Below are 13049 nucleotides of genomic sequence, written 5' to 3'. Positions count from 1 at the left end.
TACTTTGTTACAGCAGTCTGTCCTAGGAAACTAATATCCCAGATGCAGTCTGGTCACAGATGGGAGTTACGAGAAGCTGACCAGACTAATTATAGCTTTTCCATTTCCCTAAGAAGACTAAGTAATGCTTCTTTGGTGTATCTGAAAGAATGGGCACTCCCTATGGCAAGATGGGACTGGACGATCCTGAGGAAATAATTTCTACTGCTCATGCCTCAGTTTCTCCTTCCATGGAGTTGGTTATAGGGCCTGTGGTCTGAAATCCCCACTAGGACTGATTGGTATGGCAAAGGGTGATCACAGAAATATTCTGAGTTTTGGGATAGAAGATCAAACTTAAACTGTGGAGCTTTATTAATAAATACACTGAGAATGGCTGGCACGGCAAGTAGATCCTAACTTCTTTAGTCAATCACTGAAGTGGAGGACTTCCCACCTGATCCTCATAGAATCAGCTCTGTCTTGGCCTTTTGAGTACCTAAATTTGACATAATCAAACACCAAAACGGCTTGCCGTATTCGGACAAAGGGTTTAATCCTTCAGTACGTAGTTCCAGACTATCTCCCCTTGAGTTAGAGAAAAGGGTGTAACCTGCTTGTTAAACTATCTCTGCTCCCAGAAAAAGAAAACACAAAAATATTTCTGCACGTTTCTTTTCTTCTTTTTAAAAGCTGCTATAGGCCTAGGTTCTCATTCTGTCGAACACTCACTTGAATAACTTCTTGAGTCAGTAGTGAAAGCAATGGTGTTTAGCCCCACTTCCTTATACGGCAGGGAAAGACAATGTGCTTGTCTACTTGAACTGCAGTGTGGCTCTCTGACAAATTATAATGACTGGTTATGGAAACCTCCTGCTCTGGTTTCCATCGCTCTCCCCAGGACAGACACAGAACAGACAGCTGTAGGGAAATGGAAAGGGTTGGAGTCAGGGAACAGTGCTGAATTTAGCTCTGCTCTTTGCCAGTTGTGTGACCTTGGGCAACTTATTTAATTTACTTTACTGCCCTGAGGTAGTTACCTTCAACCAGAACAGTGCTTGTCATCTAACAAGTATGCCAGCAAGGTAGTTGAATGAGTTAGCTTACCTTCCCAACCATCTCTAACCTAAAAGGCTTGGGATAACTATCAATCACTTCTATTTGCTCTCCCTCCTAAGTTCAGTACGTTTTTCCCTAGATAAGTCTCAGTCTTCTCCCCTCTCTCATTCTCTCTTCTTTCCTCTCTCCCTCTCTCACTCCATGTCTAAAACACTGAAAACCTACAAAACAACACAGCCTCGGGAATAATAAAACCCTTTAGCCATACTAAAGATGATTTGGAATATTAAAAGCAGCACAGGGACTTCCCTGGTGGTGCAGTGGTTAAGAATCCACCTGCCAATGCAGGGGACATGGGTTGGAGCCCTGGGCCGGGAAGATCCCACATGCTGTGGAGCAACTAAGCCCGTGCGCCACAACTACTGAGCCTGCGCTCTAGAGCCTGTGAGCCACAACTACTGAGCCCTCATGCCACAACTACTGAAGCTGGCGCACCTAGAGCCTGTGCTCCACAACAAGAGAAGCCACCGCAATGAGAAGCTCGTGCACCGCAACGAAGAGTAGCCCCCGCTCACCACAACTAGAAAATGCCCACGCGCAGCAATGAAGACCCAACGCAGCCAAAAATAAATAAATAAACAAATAAATTTATTAAAAAAATAAAAGCAGCACAGATCCAATGATAAGGGTAGGGGAGAAAACTCTGCGGTTGAAAGGGATGGTGGAGGTTGTCTGCCTCTGCAGAGCAGGGTTGTCCAAGTTCCAGAGACTGATCTAGTTTAGAAAGTGCTCATGCTGACCTGAAACAGGGTTTCCTGTAACTGTATCTATTGGTCCTAGTTCTACTTCCTGGAGAACCTGACATTAAAGAACTTGACATGACTTCATGTCATGGGGCTCCTTTTGCTCCATCTACATGATGGCGGTAGAGTAGGCAACTGGGGAGAGTGGGTGGCTAAGGGCATGGGGACTAAAAAGAGCCGCACGCCTACAGATAGCCCCACAGGAAGCCATGGCTGATAGCTGATGATTTTTAACTTAGTGCCTATCATGTGCAAAGTAGTTTAGGGGTATTATTTATAGTCCTTATAACAACTACAAAATGGAGGAACAATTATCTCCTTTTTATAGGTGGAGAAACAGGCTAGAAAATGGTAAATTTGAGATTCAAACTCAAGTCTTCCTGATTTCAAAGTGTGTTCTCAAATAAGTCACATCCCCAGAGCCTCGCACAAAATCAAATGGAGTAATTAGGCAGCACGGTGTGGTGGTCGAGTACGTGGACTATGGAGCCAGATTATCCAGGTTTGAATCCTGACTCTGCCACTTACTAGCTGTGTGACGTTAGATGTGTTACTTAGCCTGATTGTAACTCAGTTTCCTCATCTGTAAATCTGATTGTTATGAAGATTATTTATTTGATTTGCTACTTGGCCTGTGTCAGGCGCTGCTGTAAGCACTCAGTACTGATACAATTAGAGAGGAATCAATGAATTCAAACATGAATATTGGCTTCAGCTTTCTTATCAAGAAGAAATTATGGACATTTATTCCTTTACTCATTTAACTCACATATGAAGCACCCACTGTATGTGGGTCAAGGCACTTCTTTAGGCTCAAGTCACAGCACCTGAAAAACGCAGACAAAGTCTCTGATTTCATGGTGCTTATGTTCTAGGAGCATAGGAAATAATAAACGAGTGAAGAAATAAATAGGCAGTCATAAGCATACATTATGAATATGCATGTAACTAAACAACAAAGGTATCCTGATTGGCTCTTCAGGGTAGAGGCTAATTTTACTGACTTGATACCTTAGGGTCAGTGGTGTGCTAGTAAATGTTTGTTAACAAGCCTTGGGGGTTGGCAGGTGAGGAGAGTCTGATTTGTAGCATTTGCTAATTTCCAGGGTGTAAATACTTCCATCGTGGTTGATCTCAAGCTCCCAACATGACATCCGTGAATGAAGAACTGGGAGAAGAAGTTCTCTTGCACAGCATTTGGTAGTATTTCCATCATATGGATACAACAGATGTAACTAACCTTGAGAGCACAGATAACAGTAAAACGTAAAATAATTAGGAAGGGATGAGTTTTGAGTATTTATTACCATGGTTTTGATATAATTTATTTAACCGAAAGTCTATATAATTTAATTTTTAATAATGACAGTGTGTAACAACTAGTTAAAAATTTACTCAAAATCTTAAAAATTTAACAGTTGGCTTTTGGGAACTAGTGTGAGCTGGCTCCACACACCACTGTTTAGGGAGCATGGAGAAGGGAGACAGTTCAGAGGAAAAGGAGACTGAGTTACTGTTGTGTCATTATGCAGATGTGGGTCCTAATCTAATTCCTTTTTAGCTGCTCTTTTCCAGCAAGCTCTGCTTTCCTGTACACAGTGGAAGCGCTGCTCTGTAAACCAAATACCGTCGGTATAAATATAGCAACAATTCTGGCATTCTTATTGGACCAGTTTGCTCATGCAGAGATAGTTTTAGCCCTACAATCCTTAGTGAATATAATTTATGTACTCAGTGCTCTAAATATGGTAGATTCTTCTGCGCAATACAGAGGATGTAACTCCTGACTGTTCAGTAAAGGAAGACCCTAGAGATGGATTTTCTGTCCTGCAAAAGCAAATTATTCCCCTTTTCCATGAACCTGAGGCCTCTTGTCTCTTAGGGCTCACAGGCTTCTGAAAGGGCCACCCAGGGAAGCACTTAAGGCCCCAGGAAGCTTCTCCGCTATTCCCACTCAGGATTTGTACATTCCTTACCACAAAGTGGAGAAGACAGAAAAACATTTTCTGTTTTTCTTGGTAAGTTAAATATCTAAAGTAATCAACCTTCAAAACATCCTAAGGACAGGAATACTTAAAGAGACAATTTTTTCTCAATTTACCCCTCCCCCGAAGCCTAAATTTCACTTAGTAATGGTGGCTGGAACAGGAAGTGGAAATACCATGAGAAATTTTATTCTTGCCACATTTTCAATGCTTTACGAAAGCAAACACTGGAAATCTCATCAGAAAGCTTGACCTTGCAGGGTTGATAACTTTGCAGCCAAACCAAGAGTACTGGAAGCTGGAGGAATTTTCAGATAAATATTCTAGCGCTTCTGGAGGGACTCTTCATCAAAACTGATTATTTGGAATAGACAGCTGTAACTTTTAGAAAGAAATTATTTGAAACTAAACAACTAGGCTTCTGAGGAATAAGTGACTCCATGCATCTACTATAAGTTATTTTAAGCATAGATGTGCAGAACTGTTTCTCAGTCAGGGTGTTTTAGCAGAATCATCAGGGAGTTTTCACAAACTGGACCCCAGTGGACGGGTCTCAGGGATGTATGTTTTCAGAAAACCCTACAGTTGACTCCAATTAAGACGCTGGTTAAGATCTCCTGGATTATAGGCAAATCAGGCTGCACTGTACAATCCAAATCCGTAAACTGTTAAAATGGCACATTCGTGCTATCAGGAGAAACAATCTGGTGTACTGAAAGGTTAACAGTGTGGGACTCAGGAGATGTGTGTTCTGGAACCACCTTTGCCACTAATTAACTGGGCGACCTTGGTCAAGTCACTTGGTTTGTTCTTTCATTCAACAGATATTTACTGGGCTTCTGTGATGTGCCAGACACTAGGTATATATTAATGAAAAAAATAAATGTTTCCTGCCCTTACGAATCTTACTGACATGAATCAAAGAAACCTACAAATACGTGTATAATTTTACTCGGTGTGGCTAAGCTTTAGTTTCTCACCTGGAAAATGAAAAATAGATTACTGGTTCATTTTCTTTTTAAGAATTTCTTCTCAAGATCCCAAATTTCTTGCCCCAAACTTCCCACACACAATATAATTACATGTTTTAGGTCCACTGATTGAGAAAACACAATACCAAAAGCTACTATGAATTCAATAACTATTTAAAATAAATTAACATTTGTGTCATCATAACGCGTCTATATAATTAGAAAAATAGTAGCACACATTGTTTACTCAGTTTGTCAAAATCATTTGCTGCATATATGGACTTGTTTACCTATTGCAATAATTTAGTGGCCTCCCAGGGATCCAAGGTGCAGAGCTTAGGAACCTACAGACCATATCAATCACATGAAATACATGGTACTTGAGTAGCAATGGCCCTTTTCTTCCACAACAGACGTCACTATCAATGACAGCGTTTTTTGCCCACAGAGAGTTTAAACTCAGCCTCAGAATCCTTCTCAACACAGTATTCCAGATGGTCACTACCAATTGTTTAAAGCTGGCAAACAGAGGAAAAATTATTGGCACTCCCTGGGCTAAATGACTCCGAAGGCCCTGCACAGCTTTAAAAAAATCTATGAATCTTATGTATTCAGTTCTGCTGTCTTGAGAAACACAAATGCCTTCTCCCCTCTCTACGTAAAAGTTCTTCAAATGTTTGAAAGACATCCATGTGGCCGCTACATTTTCTTTCCTTTGGGATAAACAGCTCCAGATTCCTTATCTGTTCCTCATATTCTGTTCTCTCAACCACCTCTGGCCTTTGATGCTCACCCCTGTTTGAATATTTGTCAATACTTCCCTGAAGAACAGCCCAGAACTTCTCTCACTCCCCTTGATAGACATTGAGACATGTGTTCAGTGACTGAAAGATTACATTGCAAACATTGCCGAGAACTGAAATGTCCTTGATTGAGAGTATACTAGCTTTTATGCATTAAACTTATTAAGTACTGTGATTTACATTGAGATGTAGTTCTTTTCATTTATTAACATTATTAAGTCATTACATATTTAATTTTAAAGATTGCCTTACTTTGTGGGAAGCCATATCACACCTATGACTCATATGAGAATACTCAAGTGTTTTTCTTTAGAATCTTTCTAAAATGGATAATTCTTATCTTTTCAATTATCGGTGGTACAAGCTTCCAGGCCAACTCCTTCAAGATCGGTTCATCAGGCCACGCCAAAGTGATCATCAGGAACTGTATGACTCTGACAGTGGGTGTCTGCCTCTCTAGGAATTCAAGTCACATAAAAATTCAAATGATATTCATTGATAGCTGTTGGATATTTCAGCTAATTTGCTTTCCATGCCTAACTTTCTCTTCTAACTAAAATTGCCCACTGGGCTTTTTTTCCCCCAGGGGTGACTACTGCAGCCAGACACACTGGTAATTCATCCATAGGCATGCCAGTAACCCTTGATGTTCCCTCCGCTAAGGGATTTGCCAAAGACAATAGTTATTAGCTGAACCAATCAGATTTCCTCTCTCAGAATTTAACCAGGAAGCACAGAAGGAATTTTCCAGTCTGCAGAACAACAAAAAGCAGCAGCCACATGTGCTGCAGCTGAGTTACATTAATGGCAGCACATAGACCTCTGCTGAGATTTTTTGACCCACCTTGATTCCAGCCCCATTCTCTTTGGACTCTGGCCCTATCTTGGCTTCTATTCTTGGATTTCCTTGTGATTCCATCCCTTTATCATTCCACATGTATCTTATAGTTCTGCGCCTTCACTCAAGCTACTGAAGCGTATTAATATAAGGGTCTATTTGTTCCGAACACAGTGTCAGGAGCTCTCACATATGTCACCGTACCTGTCTGTACACTGCCTTGCTAAGCAAGCTCTTGGTTTTTAACCTCCTGACTTCTGATTTTTGCTGTTTCTCTTTTTCTTACCCGGCTACAATTCACATGTTAGCCCATGGGTGTATTTTATGTCCATTCTGGCTTAGACCCTCCTGACACCAGTGGAACTAAAGTCCTCGACATTTCTGGCCCTTGGGTCCCTGGTTGGGGGTTCCGGGCTTGCTCTGGTCCTGCCCCTCTTTAGCACTCAGGTGAAATCTGCCTAGTTCCCCAGCTTGAGACAAGGGAGAGGGAATGTTACATGTGGGTGTAAAAGGAACTAATTACACGTTCCTACTTAATATGTCTTTCTCCAAGTGAGATGACTTCCTTACAGTCAAGTGCTTTCATCCACGTATTCATAAAACAATGCTAGAAGCCTCAGGAAATGATTAAAAAGTAATTTATCATCAAGTTAGCCATCGTTGGTACATATATATTTTTTAAAAGGAAAGCCGTATACTAAAATGAGTGCTTAATAAGAACACCCTATTCACCTAAAATATTCCCCCAAATATTCATTTTCCTTCAGCCATTCCCTCACTGCTGTTTAGCAATCCTTTTATTAAGCTCTCAGCATACACTTAACAGCAGCCGTTCCTGAATTCCCCAGTCCCTAAGCGCCCCACAGAAAGCTGCTTCTCTAGAGATGATCTCCTTTTCTTTGAAATGGAGGCCATATGAGGTAACCTCCTTCTATATATGTGTGTATTTACACCTTCCTGTCTTCCTTCCAAAGAATCTGGGAAACAAGAAAGGACACCTCCTCTCATGTTCTGGTCCCATCCACCCGTGTCTCCACTGGGGATCAAGACTTTACCTCACTCCCCACCCCCGACCTCCCCCGGCTCAAGGGTTTCTCACAGGTCGGTCAGAAAGGCGGGTTCGCAAAGGACCTTGAGGGGTTAGAGTTTTTATCAGGTTCTCGAAGACGTCCATGGGAAAAACAACAACAACACAGGGAAGAACAGCTGACGGGGCAGCCCCGTCACCTCTGCCTCACAGCCCCCGGTCACCCTTTCCTTCTCCCCTCCGCTCACAACACTCACCCACCGCCAGCCAGCTGTGAGTTGGGGGTGAGAAGCAGAGTGGCTCTTTACCACAGAAATGGCTCTACCATCTCCTCTGTCCGCTCTAACCTTTCTCCCTTGGCCTAAAAATGTGACGAGGCGTCCCCCTGCCTTGAACGTATCTGGGCTTGACCCTTCTGCTTTTGTCTGGACCTCATCCTAGAGCCAGGCCACTGCAAGTTGTCAGTGTGGATCAGGAAAACCCCCCGTTTGGACTGCGGGTGGAAGAACTAGAGAATCTGGTAGAGGCGGAGGCCTGGGGGAGGGAAGTTAGGGATGCCACCCAGGGTCAATTACAGGGGACCCAGTTGTGGGTACTAAAGACTGAGGCAAACAGAGACGAGAGGGCAGATCCAGGGAGCAGTCTGGTCTCAATACCAACAGGAACCACAGCCAGGTGCTCCTGATTACCTCAGCCTCCTTACAAGGCCCAGGCTTGACATGCTGGGATTAGTTCCATGCTTTTGGCTGGAGGCAGAGAAGCTGCCTCATTTACTAAGGCCTTTCTGTTGTCAGCACCTTGTCATTGGTCTTCCACTCAACTAGATCTTCAGGTTCCTGGATACGGCCTTACACCACTGACGACCCGTCTTATTCTCCTCCTGATCCCTGTGTCCTCCTGGTCTCGGATTACCAAAGCCAACATTTAGACAACATTGGGGTGGACCAGTATTCCCTAAACTCTGGGTTCAGGGTTTTAGAAAGAAGTAGGATCTAGAAGGTGTCACTCAAGGGTCCTCAAATATGAGGAAGGAAGGAGCAGATAATTAGGGAAAATAGATAAGAAGTGGAGACACCAGCCAAGATGAGCATAACGTCCAGAGGACTCAAACTGCAGGCGGTGGAGTATATAGCCTACAGAGAAGAGGGGGCGGACAGCTTCATCTGATTTACACATCTTAACCACTGCGGGAGGTGCGAGAGACATCAGAATGCCCATTCTACAGATGAGGTCAAAGAGTTGATGACTCCCTTCAAAGGTTTGGGCTTTTTAAATAGGGGAACCAGTACTGGGACTGACCTCTCTTGAGTGAAGCCAGAGCTACAAGTATCTCTTTAAATTAACCAGCTACTCAGAACCTATAAGCCTCTCTCCAATAATAAACTTGGATTAACTTGATGGATGAAGGACTTTCAGTAAGGAGCAAATGGTTCTATTTTGGGGCTTTGAGAGAATTTACCCAGAAAACTCTTTTTTAAAGTCTGAAAATTCTTTGGCAGCATCTTTCTAACCTCCTCCTTAGTCCTACCATGCTATTTGCATACCACTTCGTCAGCATTTTCCCCTGTCTCCCACCAGGGCCTCACCCTACCACGTTTCTGAGACATGTGATAGACTGCAGGCAGATGGGGAACCAGCTAATCCCTCCTCATGCCCATGTCTAAGTCACTTTTTTGTCTTGCTAAAGAATGACTAACTAGTAACCATCCTACCATGAACATGACAAATGGAGACAACTACATGTGTTTCTAAGAAAAGGCCTGCTAAGGTACATTTTACTTATCGGAACAGAAAATATGTAGGCTGGAGTCTGGAACTTTCCACGGCTGAACACAGGACCACCCTATACCATCTGCTCCAGAGCAGGAGATCCTCAGGCCAATCATAGGAGCCAATTAGAATTGCTAATAGCCTCACTGTCAGGGCATACTTATATGTATCTCATTTAAATCCTTTAAACTTCAGTTTGAACCTTCTCTTAACTTTAATGTAAGAATTGTGTATTTATTTAAAGCAATCTTTTGATCCTAATTATTTAAATTGTGCATTCTACTGGTTTTGAACAATGGAAACAACCCAGCCTGTTACCTATGGATCAATTCATAGTACATTCCTTGTGTGTGCTAAGATCAACTTTTTATTAGTGACTTTTTATTCCAGACTTTTGCCATTGTATTTCTCTTTATTGAATGATTTTAATAAAATGAAAATTTTTGCACCATGGTTTCATTGTGCTCCGTTTACCTCCCTATTTGGGGAGATGTGTTCTAGCAAATATTCAACAAGAGGAAAGTAGCACAAAGAGTGGCCTAAAGTCCTACATAAAGTAAAATATCCAAATCCCCTTGTTCCATCACTATGTAGAGTAGAACACTTAAAGCATTATTTCGAAAAAATGTGTTTTTCTGGTTGTTGGGGGTGAGAGAGCACAAGAGGAGGACGGGAGAGAGCGGTGGTAGCAAAGTTTGAACTCTCAGGGATTCGGAGATGTTGGTTTCAAAATGGAATTTATCCTCAAATCCCAAGATTATAGATTTCCTTCCAAATTGCATTCCCTACACGGCTTAGAGAACAGTTGAAAAAGAAATTGCTCTCCATATTTTGATTGACATTAAAAACACTGTGAAAATAGTTTGGAACTTGATCTCTTCGAGGGAAGGACAATAATCAAACTATAGCTTTTGCCTGCAGCCTTTCTTTCACACTTACTCAGAACTGTTCCAGGAAGAGAAATTCACAGGGAATTCTGTACTCATATATCACTTCTAGAAGGAGAGGGAGGCATTCTCAAGAAAATTATCCCCAAACTTTTAAATACAAAGAGAGAAGATTACTTAATGAATCGCAGCACAAAACCACCTCTATCCATGGAATAAAATCAAACTGAGTCAGTCATTTGGAGCTGGAAACCTTTAACATCCAGGTTTATTTTTAAAAAAAGATCAGATTTGCCCTTCTTGCTACATACCACCTAGTCTTCACTTAAGTTCTAGACATCCATGTCTGGTTTTGCCAAACACATTAGAAGGATTTTACTATTTCAGTTTACAAGTCCATCTGCATAGCTCTATTAACCGAAGGGATCCATGAATACCAAGTACTTTGTTCTCACCCATTTTTTTGACCATGTATTGCTACAGCACTAAAATTCCCCCACCCTTTACAATCAGCTCTCTCTAAAAGGAATTCCAGGCTACTACCAACTAGCTGCCTTGTACTACTGTTTAAGATGCCCCAATATGTCGGACTATCTTGAAATGAAAGGCTGTTTCCTCCCTTTTCAGAACACACTTGCAACCTACACCTTTTTCAAATTCTCTAGTGACGCTCAGGCATGCTTTCAAACAGAAAATAAGATTTCTTAAGAAATAGTTTGGTCGGATGTTAAATGCGATTTCTAAAAACACACCCTCTAGCACATGCATTCTCTCATTATTAGGTTTTATAGGAAACAGATCATGGGAGGCATCTTCTGTCTCAGCAAATATCAGATCAGTTACATTAACCCAGCCGGTGCTAAATGCCAGTGTTCTTCCCCCCTCTGCCCTTATTTCCTTGCAGCTCTAGAAGTCTAGTCTTAAACACTGGTAGCAGAATAAAACGTAAATGACTTTGGTTAAAAATTATCACTTTTTGGCTTCTCATCAACCTAAAAAGCTATTGTTCTTTTTAAAGCAAAACCTCTTTAAATCTCTGATAATTAAAGATGCAGGAGAGACTGCTGGTGTGAGCAGACAGGCACAGAACGGCTACTGACACTGACCTATGGCTATCAGGTATAACCCCCATGACACTCCTGAACAAAAGGCTATCTTATCAAAGTTGCCAGTGGTCCCTGAATATAAGTCTCTATATAATCTCTCCTCTCATCCCGACTCTAAGAACAAAACTTGAGATCTCATCCTGTTTGTCTTCCGGGAACATCTGCAGGGCAGCAAAGCCCGGTCTGGCTCTGAGAATTTGCATGGTTTATTGGCATTTACAATCTTGCATCTCCAGCTACATTGGCCAGGAATGTTGACTGAAACCCGGAGAAAGTCCCCATACTCTCTGGAGGAGATTATAAGAAAGCCCTCTGTGCCTTACCTCTCAGGCTGAAACTTCTTCGCAGGGACTAAGTCGGAAAGGAAGGACTGATTTCTTTAAGCAGGAGCACAGCAAGAGGGCAGGCAGGCAGCCTAATACACACTGCTCTATTCAATAAAACTCCAGACCGCCCTTCCTTAGCCCCTCCCAGAAGTCCATGCTAAGTGAACACATATCCCCTATGTTTACAGTCGGCATCGGTGGTATGCATTGTCCTGTAGTTTTTCTAATAGGCAGCCAATGACGACACCCCAGCCGAGGTGGATGCAGCCTGCCTGTGAAGATGCCTGTCATTCCCTAGGCATGCTCAGGAAATCACTCATCAGAAAAACCGAGACCTAAAAAGCTCTGAAGCTGCGTGCAGGCTGCCAAAACCAGCCTGCTACATGCCCTTTTTTGGTTATCCTTAGCAGGGCCTCTGGAAGTGAATCCATTGTCAGGAACAATCATAAGAAATGTTAATCTTGGAGAAAGAGGCTGTCTTGTAGAACACAAATGGAACTTTAAAAAAGAAAGCACGGTCCATGAAACTTAAACTTAACAGTCCGTAAGTTTACTGGGGTGGAGGTAGGGAAGGCTTTTTAATTGAGGGATCCTTGATAGCGTATTTCTTTTAAAAGTAGTTGTACATACAAAATGAAGTTAAATTGTGTATGTAATTTTAAAGCCTGAAATGGCTAGGACTCAGGTCTGATGTACAGGCTAGATTTCAACGTGAAAGAGGCACAGCCTCCTAAAATATGTCTACGTGTGTTGTAAAAACAACTAATAAAAAAAAACTGAGGTCTTTTTTAGTAGGTAATGTTTGCCAGAACAAGTGTGCCAGAAACTCAGCCAGGCAGGGTCCTATGGGCTTGGCTATCCTCATTGGTTTTCCACATCACCTTTCTCTCTCCCTCCCCCTCCTCTTTGTTTATTCAGATTTGGCAACAGAGAGATATTGCTAGAAACTGAGCACAACAGAGAGGGTACGATGCATATGCCCACAGAGATGACACTGATGGTATAGTGACTTCTTGAAAGGACTCCACCCAACTCTTCCTTGGGTAGGATGTGTGCTATGAGAGGGTCAGAATTAGGAGATGCTGAATTAAAATGAAATTAACTAGCCCATGTGTATATATACTCTGTGGTCTTATACTTCTCAATATAGAATGCACTCAATTAGTCGATCAGTGCTTAATTCAACAGCAAGAGACTATGAGCACTTCCTATTTGTCAGGCCTGGGTCTAGGTGCTCTAGGTGCTCTGCCTCATTCATTACTGCTCTGTGTTTGGAGACTGTTTCATCACTGACCAAGAGGAGTTCAAATATTTTCCCTGGCTAATTACAAGTCCAGAAGCATGGTCTTCAGAAATCTTAGGTTTTGCCGTATAAGCCTTTCCCTATGTATGAAGATCCAAATTAGAAATGATCTCTATTTAGGAAAAAAGTCCCTGCCCTTTGTGCCTCACTCAGAAGGCTTGGGAAGTGATTGATCCCTATGGTGGCTTCCTT

General features: G+C 42.2%; 1 protein-coding gene across 7 annotated transcripts in view; it reads right to left on the bottom strand.

The window, feature by feature from the left end:
• The window catches only part of CALD1 (caldesmon 1), a 177327-nt gene extending 165480 nt beyond the window's left edge, over nt 1-11847 (bottom strand). For 5 of the 7 annotated variants that reach the window (XM_061198751.1, XM_061198744.1, XM_061198742.1 and 2 more), the window contains exon 1: nt 11552-11847. The gene's annotated coding sequence lies outside the window, so the exon portion shown is untranslated. The remainder of the gene's footprint in view (nt 1-11551) is intronic. The other 2 variants (XM_061198753.1, XM_061198752.1) reach the window with 1 other exon arrangement.
• Between the last annotated feature and the right edge of the window lie 1202 nt (nt 11848-13049).

The sequence above is a fragment of the Eubalaena glacialis genome, chromosome 8, assembly GCF_028564815.1.
Source record: "Eubalaena glacialis isolate mEubGla1 chromosome 8, mEubGla1.1.hap2.+ XY, whole genome shotgun sequence".
In the NCBI taxonomy this organism is placed as follows: Eukaryota; Metazoa; Chordata; class Mammalia; order Artiodactyla; family Balaenidae; genus Eubalaena; species Eubalaena glacialis.
The sequence above is the reverse complement of the archived record's forward strand: the minus strand, read 5'-3'. Positions and strand labels throughout refer to the sequence as shown.